The sequence below is a fragment of the Protopterus annectens genome, chromosome 16.part0 (genome assembly GCF_019279795.1).
Source record: "Protopterus annectens isolate FY-2018-M chromosome 16.part0, PAN1.0, whole genome shotgun sequence".
NCBI lineage: Eukaryota > Metazoa > Chordata > Ceratodontiformes > Protopteridae > Protopterus > Protopterus annectens.
Window position 1 is genome coordinate 878,599,209 of NC_056750.1, and position 20,117 is coordinate 878,619,325.

Here is a 20,117-nt window from a genome sequence, read left to right on the forward strand (position 1 = left end):
CACATTGAAAGACGTGGTTATAGTGTCCTGCACATTGAAAGACGTGTGGTTATAGTTACTGCACATTGAAAGACATGTGGTTATAGTGTCCTGCGCATTGAAAAATGTGTGGTTATAGTGTCCTGCACATTGAAAGACGTGGTTATAGTGTCCTGCACATTGAAAGACATGTGGTTATAGTGACCTGCACATTGAAGGATGTGTGGTTATAGTGTCCTGCACATTGAAAGATGTGGTTATAGTGTCCTGCAGATTGAAAGACGTGTAGTTATAGTGTCCTGCACATTGAAAGGCGTGTGGTTATAGTGTCCTACACATTGAAAGATGTGGTTATAGTGTCCTGCACATTGAAAGACATGTGGTTATAGTGTCCTGCACATTGAAAGATGTGGTTATAGTGTCCTGCACATTGAAAGACATGTGGTTATAGTGTCCTGCACATTGAAAGATGTGTGGTTATAGTGTCCTGCACATTGAAAGACGCGGTTATAGTGTCCTGCACATTGAGATGGAAAAGTTACAATTATAGTTGGACATATGTTCAACCCTCTTGGAACTACCCTAACAAGGTACATTTAACAGAAAGCCAGAGAAGGGCAAACAGTCCAAAGGAAATATGCCCTTCTATGAGGAAAAAAAGGCAAGATGGCAAAACAAACCAAAGAGTAGCTATGAATATGTCAGCCAACTTTCCCGAACCTCACCCCGGGGTAACATGTTACCACACTGAGAATGAAGGTTAGCTGTCTCCATGCAGGAATGGAGGGCAATCACAATGGACAAGTGGGTACTAAGGACCATTGCAAGAAGATATATCAAAACCGTATGACAAAGTAATCCCAAGAGTCTCAATAGACTAAGAATGCTTCAATGTACCCACATTGCAAATGACACTAGAATAAGGAATCATAGACGTGGTCTTCCAGGGAGTCAGAAATGAAAAACAGGGATAAAGCCTGGGAGCACTGGTGCAAAACCAAAACCCCCTCATCTAGACAGAAATTCCTAGAACTACTCAATAGAGTTAAAAAGCTAATAAAACAGGACAAATTCCAATACTACCAGCCTGCCCTAGACTCCTCCCAACACAGCCCCAAACAATTCTGGTCCTCCATAAACTCCATCCTCCACCCAGGTAAAGTCAGTACCCCTCCTCCTAACGTCCCTCACTCCTCCAAAAATATTGCTACCACATTCAACACACACTTCACACAAACCATACTATCACTAGCTAAACAACACAACCCCCCCACCCCTCCAACCCACACCTTCAACTAGTAATCTCCCCACTGCCTTCTCTTTTTCTCCTGTACCTACCTCCAACATAAAAAAACTCTTAACTAAACTTAAGCCCTCCCCACCAAATTAGCAGCAGACATCCTCCCAAGTGAATACCTACAAATTGCAGCTGATGCCCTGGCCTACCCAGTATCCATCTTGATTAACCGATCTCTGTCAGAAAGTTACGTTCTCACACTGTGGAAAGTATCACATATAATTCCCCTCCACAAAGGCGGCCCCTCCACAGAACTAACCATTTACCACCCCATAGCTATTCTCTCTCCACTCTCCAAAATACTAGAGAGATGCATACATTCTCAGGTCTCAGACTACCTCCTTACTAACAACCTCCTTTCCAGTACTCAGCGTGGTTTCCGACCAAACCATAGCACCACCACTGCCTTACTCTCCTTTACTAACACTATCCTTCAGCATAAAAACAATGGCTATCTCTCCTCTGCTACTTTCCTAGACCTATCTAAAGCATTTGACAAGGTCCCACACAAACAACTCATCTCTGTCCTCAATAACCTATCCTTCTCTTAATCAGTCACCAACTGGTTTCAGAGTTACCTGTCAACTGCCAACAATCTGTTGTATGGCAGAATGACATATCTCCCCAACTCCCTGTCTCCATAGGGGCTCCCCAAGGATCCATCCTTGGACCCCTACTCTTCTCTGTTTTCACCAATAATCTAGCCTCTGCCACCAAACATGGCACACCCATACAATACGCAGATGACTGAACCATCATTTACTCAGCCCAGTCCCTACCCAAACTGCCAAAAGTAACACAGGAAGCCTTTTCCTCTGTTGAAACTTGGTTATCTGATGCCCAATTAATACTCAACCCAAACAAAACTAAACTACTCATCGTCCAACCCACCAAACATACTGAAAACAACTCTCACTTTAACATCACAGCAAAAGACAACACCACTATATATCCAACTGAACACACCAAATTGCTACGAGTAGAAATAGACAATAAACTAAAATTTGACATTCACATATCCATGACCATAAAAAAATTCCACAAAAAACTAGGAGCATTATACAGAAATAAGCAATTTCTCAACAAAGCAACAAAGATTTCAATAGCAAATTCCCACCTTATCTCCACCCTACTTTATGCCTCTCCAATATATATAAACCTAAGGCAATGCAATCTAAACAAGCTAGAGACCTGCTACAACAAAATCGCCAAATTCGCCACAGGGGCATCCTACTGTAGTCACCACTGTCTCTCACTTGCTGAACTAGGCTGGCTTGAACTCCCTCACCTCCTTCAATGGTATCAACTATCACTCGCCCACAAACTAGTAAACCATCCACTAAATGTCCCATCCCTCCAGAATCTACTTCAACCCTATCGCACCACCCAACCACTAAGATCCAGCAACAAAAATCACTTGCAGATCACTAAAGCCAATAACTCTGCTGGTGAAGCATTATTCTCTTGCACCATAGCCAAATTATGGAACTCCCTCCCACCCACAATTACCTCCGTACCATCATGCACCCACTTCAAAACTTTACTAAAAGCGCACCTAAAAACATGCTGGCAATGCCCTTGCAACTCCCACTCTAATATCACCCACCCCATCCAACCACTACCTTTCTTTCCACCCCACTAACTACCTTGATTATAGCAAGCTCAGATGCTCATAAGCTTAGTACTTTTTATACAGCAAGAACTTCTTATTGTAACATTTGTTAATGTCTGTTATGTACTTCGCAGATAAAGATTCTAATTGTCTACTGATGTACTATGTTCTTCATCTGTAAATATGTTTGTAATTAATTGCTATGTTAAAGTGTTAATCGCTATGTAATCCAATGTTACTACTGTCTGTTTGTTTTAACTGTGGAGCTTTTCTCCCTGGGCCTCCGCTGAAAATGGACCTAGGTCCAGTATGACAACTATGCAAACATTGACTGGGAAAACTACTCAAGCTCAAACACCCTAGCCAGATGCTTCCTTGAGTTTATAAACTCAAACGCCCTTGAACAGCTGATCACCACTCCCACAAGAGGTGACAACATACTGGACCTGGTCATCACCAACATGGGGAACCTATGTTCCACACCTGAGGTAAACTCGTCATTGGTAAGATCAGATCACAAACTAATCACACTGGACATCCACACCCCCCCCCCCCCCCAGTCAAGGAAATCAAGGTAAAAAACTTCTCTAAAGCCAACTTCACACTCCTCAAGACTGAGGTGGGAAGTTTCTAAACTCCCAATCAAATGGAAAATGATGACCCATCAGCAGAATCCTTTACAAGTGCATTCTGTGAACACCTTCAAGAATGCATGGACCGAGCCATCCCAAGTAAAACTAAGACCAACTCCTCAAAAAAGAGGAAGCCAGTGTGGTGGACCCCGGCCATAAATAAACTTTACAACAGAAGGAGGAAACTCCTGCAAGACAGAACAAAATCCCAAAATAAGAAGGCATCTCTGATTAACATCAGTAAAAAACTGCGCTCCCTTGTTAAATCATCCAAGGCCAACTTCGAAAGAAAAATAGCCAATGACTCTAAGGATAACCACAAGGCCTTCTTTAACTATGTCAAGAGTCTAGCTGCAAACTCTCAGATATGCTCTGAGCTAGTGCATAATGGCCATAAATACACTGAACCAACCGACATTGCCAACATCCTGGCTGACAAGTTCAGTGCAAACTTCACCCCCCCTCCACCAAAGGGGCTAGCACCCATCCCAGAAGAATGTGGCGCTCCAGATATCTCAGACACACAAGTAAAGACAGCCCTTGCAAAGGCTAAAAACACAGCATCAATGGGACCAGATGCTATCCCAGGTTGTGTCTTACACGAGCTTCAAAATGAACTAACCCCCCATCTCAAATCACTATTCAAATGCAGCCTCTCTACAGGCTATGTACCCAAAGAATGGCATACAGCAACAGTCGTACCACTCCACAAAGGTGGTGCCACAACTGACCCTGGGAACTATAAGCTTGACTAGCTTGGTCTGCAAAGCCATGGAACGCATTATCATGGAGCTCATTAACAGGGACATTGGGAACCTTCAGACACTGGACCCCACCCAGTTTGGCTTTGTTAAAGGCAGATCTTGCCTCCTGAACTTGGTCGACTTCTTTGAAACAGTCACCAAGGCCATAGATGAAGGGAAGGTGGTCCACACAGCATATCTGGACCTCGTTAAGGCGTTCAACACCATCCCACACTCAGGAATCATAGACAAACTCACCAGCTTAAATATCAACCCCGATGTCACAAGATGGGTTGCCAAATGGCTCTCAGACAGAACCCACATGGTAAGAGTGGCAGGCGCCATGTCTGACTCTAAACCAGTCACAAGCGGAGTCTCACAGGGCTCAGTCCTGGGACCCTTCCTGTTCGGTATATATTTCTCCGAAGTACAGGCAAAGGTGGAAGGACTGTGGCTAACCAAGTTCGCAGATGACTGTAAACTGGGTGCAATAATTTACTCTCCAGCTGACACAGACATCCTGCAAAAGGGTCTCACAGAGACAAACACATGGTGTCAAAGTCACGGCCTCAACCTAAATGCCAAAAAATGCATAGTAATCCCATTTTGGAAAAACAAAGTACCTACAAACTACCACATAGATGGGAATCCACTAAGTACAGAAGAAGTAATTAGGGACCTGGGTACCCAAGTAGATAGCATGCTCTCCTTTGATAACCACATTGCCAAAACGGTCAGGCAATCCTTCTATGTGGCACACCTGATCACAAAGGGTTTCTCATCCAGATCCAAGGAGGTGATTGTGCCCTTTTACTCTTCACTCATTAGGCCCATAATAGAGTACAATGCCCCATTTGGGATGTACCTCACTAGACACCTGCAACAACTAGAAAGACCACAGAAGTACCTCACTAAGAGGATTAAGGGCCTTAAACAATTACCCTATGAAGCATGACTAAAAAAGCTCCAGCTCTTCTCAGTCGCTTACCGTCTGCTCAGAGGTGACCTCAAATGGACATGCTTCACCTCAAACAAACGAGATCCCTCAGAACCACTCGTTCTAGCGACTTGAACCTATGTACAATAAACAGGACATGCTGGAGGGATAGATTCCTGTCCCAGCGACTCCCCTCACTCTGGAATAGAATCCCAATCCATATTCGACAGAGCTCCTCTCTGACCCTCTTCAAGAGAAATCTTGATGAGTGGATGGGTAATCGTAAGTTCTACCCTGGGATCACTTCAGGAGCCCTGTTGACAGAGGCCCAGGTTACTAATCTAATAGGGAGGCGAAAGCCATCACTTTGTGGCTAGGCTTATAAATGCCCATGGGCAGATAGCCTAGTACTTACCTATGAACACTCCTGGTCAACAAATGTAAATAAATAAATAAAATAAATAAATAAAATGGATAAGAAGAAAAGGGCTTTTACTCAAAGCTATTCTTGTTTCCAAGAAAAGATGTCCCATGGAGGCCCGTTCTGGACTTGTCCAGACTAAACAAGTTTCTGTCAGTCTCTAAATTCAAAATATTAACACTCAAGACCATCCTTTCATTACTAAGTCCAAAGTATCCGTTATCAATACAGGTCTGAAAAGATGCATATCTGCATATTGTCATTCATAGAGGGTGCAGCCAATTTGTAAGACTCCTGTCAAAGGGTGACCACTTCCAATTCAACTAATTGCCCTTTGGCTTTGCTCCTGCAACACAACTTTTCACCAGATGTCTGTCTCCAATTCTTGCCTATTACAAGACAAAGGACATACGTATTTACTCCATGCCTCAGTGATTGTTTCTGGCTCAGTTTCAAGAAGTGGCCATGAAAGCCATATCCTTTGCTCAGCACTGCCCTTCAGAAAGTAGGTTTCATGTTGAACCTGTAGAAGTCAAACCTAATTCCTTCTCAAAGAGCAGTGTTTCTGGAAGCTCTTCCACAAACCAAGCTTTTCAAGGTGTTCCTCCCTCCAGAATATGTTCTTTCACTCATTGCCTTCTTTCAACAAATGACAGAGAAACCTCAGTGGATAGCTGGAAATGTCCTCAGTATACTAGGACACCTCAGTGGATAGCCAGAAAAGTCCTCCATATACTAGGACACATAACTGCCACAATCCTCATGATCAATCCGGCTGGCATACATAAGAGAAAAATCCAGTTGTATCTCAGAAATGTGTGGCATTATCACTCCCAGTCACTAGAACACTACCTCCCAGCCTTACCCACCCCCAAAAAAGGTTATGAACTGGTAGATACCATCTATCAAGAACAGCAGCAGCATGTCTTTCCACCTCCCACACCACAATCAGACTCTGACTACAGGTACGTCAGAACTGGCTTGGGGGCCACATTCTTAGGGCCAGATAGTGTAGGGCACCTGGTCTGAGACAGTGTGCAAGCTCAGCATAATCCTGAAGGAGATGTTACCAGTTCCGTATGTTTTCCAAGAATCTGTGAGTCCTAGGCATGCTGACAATAATCATGGACAACACCTTGACACATCAAGAAGAAGGGAAGCATACACATCAAATAATGGTGCAGATGGGACTGAAGACCTAGAACATTGCTAGAAACTAAAATATGATATTAATGGCAGTTTACATTCCCACAAAGAACAATCTAATGACAGACCGGCTGAGCAGGATCTTGTCAGATCCACACAGGTGGGCACCGCATAGACAGGTTTTTCTTTCACTGGCAGAAAAATAGAAGCTTTCAGATATAGAGTGATCTCCATCTCACAAGAACAGCCATCTTAGAATGTTCTGTTGCTGGCACCAGACGATTTGGGTGTGGGATGCCTTCTCCATCAGCTTTAGGGGAAGTCCCTTTCCATGATTACACCCCGCCACTGATCCCAAGTGTAATCCAGAAAATAGTCAAGGAATGACGGAAAATGATCTTGTCTGCACCTTTTTGGAGAAGACATCACTGATTCTCCCACCTATGATGGCTAAGGAAGACCCTCTTGCTTTGTCCAAGTAGGTGGATTTACTTACTTAGACAGATGGCACTTGGGTACACCCAAGGCTATTGATCCTCAATCTGGCTGTTGGGAAAGTATAACCTTGCTTCCCTTTGGGAATCTGTTATGAGAAAACATACCTATTGTAATAAGAGAGGCCAGGAACTAAGCACTAGGAAATCATGCCTGGAAAATGGAAAATATTCTCTGTATAGAGCCAAACGAGGGATCTAATACCTGCAGAAGGTGAGGTACCAATAGTCCAGCCGTATATGAAAGAATTGTTTCACACAGACTTTACTTATACCTCTAGAGCCAGCAGGGCTTCAGAGTTACAGGGATTCATTTTGTAAGGAGCCCTTCCTGGTCTTTTACACAGACTGGGTCACTTCAGCACCAACTCCTCTTTTATTCCCAAAGCTGTGACAACGGATGCACCGAAACAGACCATTCAACCACAAAACAAAGTGGAAAGAATGCTTCATTCTCTAGATGTGCACAGACAAAGTACTACCTAGACAGAATAAAGGCCTACAGAGGGAGTGATCACATCTTTGCAGCCTTTGGAAAATACAGTAAAGAAATGCTTATCTCAAAACAGATCATATCCAGATTGCTCTATCATTGTATTTTTTGTCACAAAATTCCGTAGCAAACCATTACCAAATGAAGTAAAATTTCATTCCACTAGGGTACATTTACCACTATTTCCTTACTAAAAGGTGTATCCTCAAAAGATATCTTAGAAGCGGCTACTTGGTCCTCTCTCTACACCTTTTTGCAGCACTACATCCTTGACATCATGTCAAAAGCTAGAGCAGGGTTTTCCTCAGTGACCCTGAAGGGACTTGTGTTCTCTTTCTTTTACCCGGGTTCCAGCCAGACAGATACATAAAGCTCTGGGACTCTTCCTGAAGTTATGGCTGCAACAGTGACTTGCATGAAAAGCATAGTACAATTACCAGTTTGTTGCACTTGTAGATGTTCAAGTGAGGTCACCACTGTAGTCTAGTTCTCCCATCCCCTCTTAACAACTATGGAGCTCTGGGTTGAGATAGGGGAACAACTTATTCCCTCCCCTCCTTTCATTGCCAGTCTAGCTGCCCTCCTGCACCACTAATCTAGAGAGGATGAGAATCCTATCAGTACTGCATACTCTGCCTCATGTTTTGCAGACATACTATTTGTTTTAACATAATCTGATAAATCTTAACTTAGGGGCAAGAATGAACATAAAATGGCTGTACATTTTGCTTTACACCCCAGTGTGGAAATGTTCTGCAGACAGGAGATATAAGGGTGGTGTCTGGGAAAGGGTATAAGCTCTGAAGTTTTGGCAGGGTATAGAACTCTGCCTGCAGCAGAGATCCCTGAAGTTACAACTGTAGCAGTGACTATACTCAAACTTGTACAGTTATGGTAAATTGATAACATAGCTGTACTTCATGTATTTTTTTAGAGTCACATTGTTTTTTTTTCTAAGAAATTTCATTATGTATATGCTAAGTGCTGTACATTTATTTATTTATTTTACATTTCTTAACCGGGAGTGTCTGACTGAGCCAAAAATGCCCTTTTTCAGCAGAGGCTCGGGGAGAACATATTGCACTTGAAAATGTTATTGTCCAATCTTTTTATACTAGAATCGATGTAATCAATTTTTTAGAAATAGATGAGTATTTACATTGCTTTGTATCATTTATATGGTTTTATATTGTTTATTTTATATTGTTAAATGTTATATTGTTGTTGCCAGTTGGCCTTTTGTCATGGATGAAAATGGTCCTCAGACCAGGCAACTTATACAGATAAGTAATAATTAAAATAGAAATGAATACATAAATAGCACAATAAAAAAAAAAACAAATAAATATTGATTACAGGAGGAGGAAGAGACTTTCATCTTAATAATAATGGAACTTCTGTACTAGTAACGTCCTTTACATTATGTTTTCTTAATTAAAGTGTGCTAAAACGGATTACTATCAAAAGTTGCAAAAAAGAGATAAAAGCTTCAGGCTTTATTGACAGCCATAAAAATAGGAACAACTCAACATCTGAGCGAAGGTAAAAGTTAACAATAAGAAATATAAAAGTGGTTACATGTATTATTTTAGCCAAGTATGGATGAGAATGAAGATGCAGAACTGGCACTGTAACAAGCGGTTAGCTCTAAAGTGAAAATCCAATATAAATCAGAAAGGAATGCAAAACCTAATATTAGTTCATCTTGGGAACTCAAACAAGGCTGGAACTGTGGAGTTAAAGATATTTAAAAGTAAAATGACACTGTGGGTGGGAATGAGACTGATGTGTTAAAGTGGGTGTGGCTTCTGCAGCCTGAAAGTGGACCCGAATTTTAAACACTGAGAGTGTCCCTTTAAATTAAGCAGAGGCTGGAAGACATATACTTAGGATGTGAAAAAAGCTGCTTGCCTTAGTATATTTTCTCTCATAAAAACATGCTTTTTGGTTGTGAGAATTGCAAGAACAATAACATTTGTTATTTTCAGCATACTCTTAGAAGTCTGGCTAGAATATCATAGTCGTATTGTCTCAAAGTCAACTGATACTCAAAATTTGCACTTTCTATCCCTCATAACAAGAAAGATTCTTGTAAGTCAGTGATTAGGCATGAATCCACACAGTTTGAGAAGGTTTGACGTCTGTCTGTGTCTGTGTGTTTGTGTGTGTGTGTGTGTGTGTGTGTGTGTTAGATAAAATATCTTCTAATTTAGAGAGTGGCTTTTGTAATAAATAGTGAAGCTACCAGTTACAAAATAAAACTGTTTATTGCTACAGTGTCACATATTTTTTGTATTAGACAAACTTGACACCTATGTTTTCCTTTGTTTTTTTCCAATATATTTTTTTGTTTAATCACTATTTAATTTCTATTGAAATAAGGCTGTACAGTTTACATACATTTCCATGAGTGAGATGCATTATGAGAGGTATTCTAAGTAAACATATTCTTCACATGGTCCCATGTTGTAGTAGAATTCCTGAAATATATGACTTATCCAGAGGTAATGTCCACCTGAATGGTCCCACTTCTCCCCACACAAGGACACACACTTTCATCTCATATAAAAGAGGCAGCTTGCACATGTCGCCTTCAATTCTTTTTTGCCATAAGCATATCCACATCTTGGTGAGAAAATTTATGGTTGTTTGGTCTAGCAATTACGCCATAGTTAATTTCTTAGGATTTCTTCAAAAAGATATGCAGTATGCTATGCAGGGAAAATTCTTGTCTTACACATCTATTATGTTGTTTGTGATTTTTGCTGTCAAAATCTCCAGAAAAACTTAGTACATGTTCTGCCTTTTGTAGGTCTGAAGAACCTTTGTGACTACAGGTGGCACATCTGTTACAGAGCTTGATGTCCTTCCATATCACTGTTGCAGCATTCTTTACCTAATGGATCTCCTGCCAAGGACAGCCCAACTTACAGCCAGGATAACAAAACCTTTTAGTTCTTATAGGTGCTGTACATTACACACGTTCCCTGCATAAGGCATAGGACATAAAGGTGACATACGGGCACACACACTCAGAACTTCTTTGCCACTAGTCTGAACGTCATTGTTCAACATCAGTCTGAATGTCCTTCTGCTGTGCTGGCTACCAAGCCATGTTTTCAGATAAGTGCCCTGTTGGGGTTTTTTCTGTCTCTCATATTTGTTGTGGTTATTGTGTTCATGTCATCCAGAAAGGGAAAATGACAGTGTGGGAGACCGATACTTCAAAAAAAGCCATCATGACCACTGTCGCTTCTGTTTGGATGCTTCCAACAATCATACACAGTGCTGTATCTGTCAGGTGTTTGTACCTAAGAACCTGCATAGTTTTCTCCTCCTTGTCCATATACCTAGAGAACCAGTGTCTTAAGTTGTTAGATTTGTTAGTTCAGAGTGCTATGCCGGAATCTTCCCATCCCAAGGGCCAGGCATCTGCTAAGAACAAAGCCAAAAAGGTTAGGTCTGATCTGGCTGTTGTGCAGCTTCCCAAGACTTCTCTCTCAAGGCTGATGAAAGCCTAGAGGACTGCCTGGTAGTTGCTTCAGATTCCTGTGCTATAACCCCATCAGAGGCTGGAACTAGCTTTTCACATGTACTTGGAAGCTTTTCAAACTCCTATGCCTGATGTTAAGGGGGAATCTCAGCTGATTACTTCTGAAAGATTAAAGGGGATTCTTCAAATCTTAGTTCAGGAGGAGATCCTTACAACTATTATTGCATCTTGCCAAGCGTGTGACCAAGCAAGGGTGTTTTATGTGGACAGCCTGCAGAAAAAAAAGCAAAAAACGAAGCATGTGTCCTTGTTGTTAAGGCTCCCTGAGATGATTGGCAGGATTTCACTTGGGATTTATTTAATGCTTTTATGGCTTTGAAGCCCCTCCTGCTCCTCCCCGGTCTTCCACTCCACTTAGGCCCAGGGAACTGGATTCTGCCGATAAGGACCTGTACTCAGGGGAAGAATCTGTGGCTTACTCTTCCCAAACATTTCAAGTTTGGACAGTGGTTCGGAAAAGCAGGATTTTATAAGTCCAGAGTCTCCCCTCAAGGAGCCCTCCTTTGGGATACCATTGCACGTAAACCCAAGAGTCTTTTAATATATATTTGAAAGAAGAACAAAATTGCTTTATTTTCATATCAATAAACATCACCAACGTATGTGTTTTGTATCCACCAGGTGCTGCAATAGGACACATAGATGGATTATTAATACTCTTTTGAACTTTAGTGATGCCAAAAACACTGGGCACTGCAGGATATTCTACTTTCAAAAAATTATAGGTGTTAAAATCAATTGCTCCTTCTATTAATAAATCATAAATATAAATGCTGATTTTACTATAAGCTATATTAATTTCATTTTTGATGTTCTAATGTATTTTTGGTCATTGTTAAGCAAGGCAAATATTACTAGAATAATCTACAGCCTGCATAAGCACAGTCCCCCCAACTTGTCGAGCTTCATAACTCTAATATCCCTGTTACTGTCTCTATCAACAATTCATTATCTTTATTGGTCAAGTACCTTTTACTTTTATAATGGTTACTCATGAACGTGTGAATAATTTTTAGTGCTAGCAGGGGCTACAAAGGTGGGTTATAAGTGCTTTGCCTAATCAATTGTGGACCTCTTGATTTATTCAAAGGGAGATTTTGTTTGTTAGAAAATAAAATATTGAAATTTGGTTTTCTTATATATAATTTAAAAGCTAACAAGGCTTCTGGGATTTTTTAGAAAACATAAAGCCTGAATATTTCACCCTAAGTGGTACTTGGTTTAGAGAATTTTTAAATAGTAGCAGTAATTTGGAGAACCGGGACATTAATATCACCTGTGATTTTATGGAGATTGTGTTGTATAGTCATTTTGAGGGAGAGTATTTTAGACAAATTAGTGGGATCATAATGAGTGCCATCTGTGCCCCACTTTATACAGATATTGTAATGTAGCACTGGGAGTTGGCCAATGTTCTTAGTTCATAATTTAGTCCCTACCTAGTAACTTGCCTAAGATTATTTATTTATAATTTGGAGTGGAGGTGAAATCAAATTAAAGGAATGTATTGATTATATTAATGGTATGACAATATTTTTGAAATTTACTTATAATTTTTCAGACCGGAGTATTAACTATTTGGATGTATCATTAATAAAAGATCTTGATCACTCCAAATTATACAGGAAGCCAACTTTCTCTAATAATTATCTGTGCTTTAGAAGTTGTCACCCATTTAAGCAAAATAGAAGTCTTGTTAAGGGTCAAATGGTTCAATTGGCTAGGATTGTTTCTGATAATCATGATTTGAACAATGAATTAATCATCTTAAAACAAAGGTTTATTGATAGAGGCTATCCTGAGACATTGTTAAATGAACTTTAAATTGAAATTCTTCAGGGGAGAAATGTTAGGTTTTTCCCATTGTTAGGTAAATGACTACTTGTTATCAAGAGATTAACTAGAAATTATGATAATGAAGGGAGTCCTAATTTGAGTTATGAATACAGTATGTTAATTAAGTATGGTTCTCAAAGTTATATTATTAAGGATTGCATTAAAGGTAATTGGAATGTACTTAAAGCTGATCCGGAAATTAGAGAGTCTTTAGGTGATACACTGTTGTTTGGATTCAAAAGACATAATTATTTAAAAGAAAAGATTGAGAAAAGTGTATTAAACCAAAAAAATAGATTGGCCAGATCGGAAGAAAAGGACTAGGAAATGTGTACCATGGAAATAGTGCAGTTTTATATATGAAGGAGATGTTATTGAGTTGCCAAGTTTAAAATATACTTTTTGATTTTACTAGGGATATTATTGTAAGACCCCTGGGGTAGTATATTTGTCATTCTGTGACTTTTGTTATTCTTTCTGTATTGGAAAGGTGGAACATTCCCTCAGTAGATGTTTGTATGAGCCTTTTTCTGACATACACAATAAAAAGTATATAAATGCCTTGTAGAGGCATAAAGTTGCATGTGAAGGAAATAAAAAGTTTTTTTTTTATTTTGGAACAGGTGGTTAAAACACCAAGAGGCCATCTCTGGGAATACAATTTGGAATACAGGGAGCTCTTGTGGCAAGTGAGGTTAGATGATAGTGAAAAAACAGGATTAGATTAAGCTGTTTCATTAGCTAGTTTAAAGGGCAGCCAAATTGTAAAATTGATCTTTACTATATGTATATTTTATATGTATACATTTTAAGTATTATTTTTAATATGCTTAAGATTAAGAATTATTTGCTATAAATATTTTTAGTTACCATATCTATCTGTTTTGAAAGGCATGTTTTAGTAGCGCAATAGTTAAAACATAGTTTTTATGGTATGACTGTTCCCTCTAAGGTAGTTAGGCACAAATTGGTTCATAAGAATTCTTAATAGATCTGTTACAGTTATTGGTTGTTTTAAATAGATTTAATATATAAATAGAAAGGGCAATGATTCATGATTTAGTTCTGATGAAGTCCCAAAGAAAAGGGATGAAAGTGTTTAACTTTTACTAATATTTTTATATAATACTCTCCATTCTACCTTTTTAGCCAATTCTGTTTGGAAATTTACCATAATGGCAGATGTTCAAATAGACCGCCACTTCCGTTCAAATAGACCGCCACTTCCTTATTGCCACTTTTCTTTTTCCTGTCTTTCCCACCTTGGGGTGGCACCTCTGTCATGTTCTTTTTCTTCACGATATATCTTTTTATTATTATTGATGTATTATTCTGAGTGTTAAGACTTCATCTACCACATTTAGGTAAATACATTTTGGTGTGACTATACATCTGGCCTGTAGCAGTGTGATCTTGTGCCTTGGGGTGGACATACAGTGCATGAGGAATGCACCCAAAGGTTTTGTACACTGGCTAGATGCCAGCTATCCTTGACAGGACACATCCCATATGGTGTATAGCTACAACAGCAGAAGTATACTGCGCAATCTATAGTTTAGAATCGGACCGACATTGAGAATTGGTAGCATTGAATAAATCTGATAGAGATAGTAGAAGCTGACCACATTACCCCTGGTCAGATACAGGAGAGTGACTAATGGATTAGTGTGGACCTTTTCTCTACTTTTATTATGATTCTGGAATGTTCAACTGATGAAGTCTTATGATTAGATTTGACCTTCCAGATGATGTAGATTTTTTTTTTGTTATAAGACCAATCCAAATGGTAACAATCACTTTGAGTAAGCATTGTTTTCACTGATGTATAGAATATGTAAATTAAGGTTCAAATGAATACAGGGTTTTTTCCTGAGCCTTAGCAAAAGTGGGATTTTGATGATAAAAAACTAAAGAGTATGAGACAGCTTTCTTTACACAAATTAATTGCTTGGGTCTAGGTGTCTGTGTGGATCTACCCAGAAATTTCTGGATAGAAAACATTAGTTTGCAGATTTTAGACTATGCAGCCATCCTATATCTGGTACCTTCAACAAGACTGTTCCCAAAATAAGACTGTTGTCTGGTAGTTGGGGAAGGTTTTTAGGAGTGTGAGCTTCTAGACCTAGACCCTGGAGCAGTCCTTGATTCAATTCCAACAGCCTCCTCTTGCCTACTGCATGATTCTGAGTAAGTAACTTAACCAGACATTGTACCTGGGACATTCTGATAAGGGACTTTGTCCAGTGAGCACAGCTGGTTAACAAATGTTTTCTTCTCTTCTGAGAGCATCTCTCAACTTTGTGATGAGTGAAACTATTTCTTAGACAATAATCTGTACAACAGGTAGATGGCATTTTCTCCCCACTGGGAATTCAGACTGAGAGGCGCACATTTGTTTTAGTTCGATACTATAATCTGCCTACATTAAAGATGTTGTACTTGATATGAATGTGTTTTTCATTTTCATTCTCATGCAATCATGCTTAGCACTATAGTGAGCTGATCCAAAAGGACTTTGTAGATTTATATATAGTCAAAGCTATATCAACAGATTAAAAAGTGTCAGAGGAAGACACTGTTGTAGTTTATATATGCAGTAAAATGTGTCACATTTTAGTGATTTAAGATTGAGAGGTTGTACTTAACTGATCAAGTTGCTTGGTAATGGTGGTAGTTTTGTACTGTGTTTGCATCTCCCACAGCTGCTCATTGAGGACTGAGTTCTGAAAAATGAAGCATTGGAAATGCTTTTGTTTATTTTAATAATTGTATTAATGAAAACAGAGCAAAATAACTTTAACAGAAAATGATTTCATAATATTAAAAATGGCTAAACAAATGTGCATGTGCTATTACAGGTAAAATATCAGATACATGTTTCATCACAATGACAAAATATGAATAATCTGTTTTAGATACTGATAAAAAGTCTGTGGAAGACACATCAGTAAGCGGCAACACTCTAATAATAAATTCTTGTTTAATACAACAAAAAACGGACAGTACATTCAAAATACTTAGCGCTTTCACCCAGTTCTATACCGGGTTTCTTCAGAGTAATTAACATATGGAGCAGTTACATTAAATACTTTGTCAAGTCAATTTCCGTTTGTGTAATCAGTTTGTTAATAGTATAATTAATTAATTATTTAGTTGCCTGCTTGAGCCTTTAAAACAGAATAGAGCAGTGTATCAAGGGAATACATTCATTAAATAAATAAATAAGCTTCTAAAAAATGTCATATAAAATACCATATAAAATATATGATGATGTAGCAAAAAATCCCAAATTCATGTCTATTATAAATAACTTACAATATAAATATTCACAATCAAAAATTATCATACAGAAAGTGTATAAAATATTAACCTATCTAACCTATGTATATATACATATATATGTATATATATGTATATATTTTATATGGTATTTTATATGACATTTTTTAGAAGCTTATTTATTTATTTAATGAATGTATTCCCTTGATACACTGCTCTATTCTGTTTTAAAGGCTCAAGCAGGCAACTAAATAATTAATTAATTATACTATTAACAAACTGATTACACAAACGGAAATTGACTTGACAAAGTATTTAATGTAACTGCTCCATATGTTAATTACTCTGAAGAAACCCGGTATAGAACTGGGTGAAAGCGCTAAGTATTTTGAATGTACTGTCCGTTTTTTGTTGTATTAAACAAGAATTTATTATTAGAGTGTTGCCGATGTGTCTTCTACAGACTTTTAATCTGTTTTAGATATTTTAAACAGAGACTGCAGACTGAGTTTTGATCAGCAGTCATCACTTGGGAAACCCCAATTACTTTATATAGAACAGGAAACCTTGGGCTGTTTGGAAAAAGAAGTAACTGAGGAAGTATAAAAATATAAAGAACAACATCTAGAGATTTTTGGAAGGTATAAAAAATTAATTTGGACATGGGAAAGAGAGAGATCTGATATGGTGCAATATTTATGCAAAGGTGAAAACCAAATTAATCAATACAAAAAAAAGCCCCAGATATATTCAAAATGAAATACAAGAAAAACCATTCAAATATGGAAAATTTCACAATACAAATAATAAGATCACAAGGAGGAAATGTAGAACAGAAGAACACAACCCAAGTGTCATGTTTAAACATAGCCTCACCTCAGCGTTCAAAATGCTTTTGCTTATTTTAATAATTGTATTAATGAAAACAGAGCAAAATAACTTTATTAACAGAAAATTATTTCATAATATTAAAAATGGTTAAATAAATGTGCATGTGCTATTATAGGTAAAATAGCAGATACTTGTTTCATCACAATGACAAAATATGAATAATCTGTTTTAGATATTTTAAACAGAGACTACAGACTGAGTTTCGATCAGCAGTCATCACTTGGGAAACCCCAATTACATTAACCAACAGAGAACCTGCAGGAGTGTGCTGAGTCTGAACCTGAGAAGGACTATGACAGTCTTCTTTGCTCTCCTGTAACACAGCACCACTCAGGATATAACTGCAGTGAGAGCCCTGAATGCAGCAATGAAATACCCCAGTTACATCACCTGACAGAACATACATCAGCATGCTTTGCCTGTTGAGGGCTACAACAAGCTTCATCTCTTTCCTCCACCACAGTGCTCCACAGAAAATAACTATGCAGAGAAATATGAAAGTGACACAAGTTTTTTGTACAAAAAATACCAGTAAGATATCAGACTTATTGCAAAGGCAAGAAACCATATACATGTCCTGAATGTGCTAAGTGTTTTTCATGGAGATCTGATATGTTACGGCACAAGGATCTTCATACAGGACTGAAACCATATAAATGTCCTGAATGCACTATGTATTTCACATATAAACATAACTTCAGAACTCGTCAAGTTCACGCAGGAGAGAAATGGGGGTCCAAATGCTGAGATGATAAATCAACAAGAAAAGGACAGTAGTATTGCTGGAAGTGAACTCATCCTCAAGTCTTGGTGAGTACCTTCACAAGCTGGACCTGTTTTTTCACAAAATTTCACGAAGATGACACTGATATATAGACTGTATTTTATATAGCACATATCATGGATAGAAGTAGGTCAAAAAATAAAAGAGATAGCTAGGTGTACAAGACCCAGGATAAAAAAGTACCCAATCCTGGTAGGCACATTGATGCCAGGACTGGAAGAAATGACAGTATAGACTCCTCAAGACACAGAAACATTTGTACAATGGGGCTAGGCCAGGCTCACAGAGAGGATGGACCCCTGTTGTAGAAGGAAGTAGTAGTCCACAAAAATCACAAAAACTGATAGGCCAGTAACAAGCCATAAAGACGACAGAGTGGACTATTGAGGCTAAGAAAGAAATTATGTATTGTTACTATTATGCAAGAAGCCCAGAATTTCCAGACAGAAGATATACAAAAAGATTGAGAAAAATTAGAGGAAAGAAAAATTCTTGCCCAAGAAAAACTGTCAGAATCTTTAAATAAAAATTTGTGTTCATTAATACAAATGTTTATGAAAATTTTATATAGAACAGGAAACCTTGGGCTGTTTGGAAAAAGAAGTAACTGAGGAAGTATAAAAATATAAAGAACAACATCTAGAGATTTTTGGAAGGTATAAAAAACAAATTTGGACATGGGAAAGAGAGAGATCTGATATGGTGCAATATTTATGCAAAGGTGAAAACCAAATTGATCAATACAAAAAATCAGCCCCAGATATAGTCAAAATGAAATACAGGCAAAGCCATTCAGATATGGAAAATTTCACAATACAAATAATAAGATCACAAGGAGGAAATGTAGAACAGAAGAACACAACCTAAGTGTCATGTTTAATCATAGCCTCACCTGAGGCTTCGTGCCCACTGAGTGGCGCACAGCTACAGTTATCCCACTCCACAAGGGGGGATACACCTTGGATCCCGGGAACTACCATCCCATCAGTCTGATGAGCCTGATCTACAAGGGCATGGAACGCATTATCTTGGAACTTATAAACAAAGACATTGGCAACCTTCAAACACTGGACCCACCCAGTTTGGGTTCGTGAAGGGCTGATCATTTGTCTCCTAAACCTGATTGACTTCTTTGAATCAGTCTCCAGAGCTGTGGATGAGGGTAAGGTGGTCCACACAGCCTATCTGGACCTTGCCAAGGCCTTCAACACCATCTTCCACTCTGGAATCATAGATAAACTTACTAAGCTGGGCATAAATCCCAACATCACTCAATGGGTTGCCAATTGGCTTACTGACAGAATCCACACTGTAAAAGTAGCTGGCTCCAAATCCAGCTCCAGACATGTGACAAGTGGAGTACCTCAGGGTTCAGTCCTGGGACCGCTCTTGTTTGGCATCTACTTCTCTGAAGTACAGGCTAACACTAAGGGACTCTGGCTAACAAAGTTTGCAGATGACTGTAAACTGGGAGCCATTATTGAATCCCCAAATGATGTGGTTATTCTACAAAAGAACCTTACAGAAACAGATGCTTGGTGCCAGAGCCATGGGCTCAAGCTTAATGACAAGAAATGTATAGTTATCCCCTTTGGGAAAAAACATGTACCCATGAATTACCATATAAACACTGAAAGTGTGATGAGAGACTTAGGGACACAGGTGGACAGTGGTCTCACCTTCGATAACCACATCGCCACAACAGCCAGGAAATCCTTCGATGTGGCACACCTCATCACTAAGGGCTTTTCATTCAGAAAAAAGGAGGTCATTGTCCCACTGTACTCATCTCTCATTAGACCCATTATAGAGTACAACGCCCCATTTGGTATGTACCTCACAAGACATCTGCAACAGCTGGAAAGGCCCCAGAAATACCTCACTAAAAGAATAACAGGCCTAAAGCAGATGCCCTATGCTGGCCGTCTAAAAAAACTCCAGCTATACTCTGTGGCATATCGTCTACTCAGAGGCGATCTCTGCTTAACATACAAGGTGATGTCAAACCCTGAGCTGTTGG

The 20,117-nt window shown here is 39.0% G+C and overlaps 1 protein-coding gene across 1 annotated transcript in view; it reads left to right on the top strand.

Annotated features, from left to right (window-relative positions):
* The window catches only part of LOC122790380 (zinc finger protein 560-like), a 164,201-nt gene extending 148,615 nt beyond the window's left edge, over positions 1-15,586 (top strand). The window contains exon 6 of the mRNA XM_044057893.1: positions 10,567-15,586. The gene's annotated coding sequence lies outside the window, so the exon portion shown is untranslated. The remainder of the gene's footprint in view (positions 1-10,566) is intronic.
* The last annotated feature ends 4,531 nt before the right edge of the window (positions 15,587-20,117 follow it).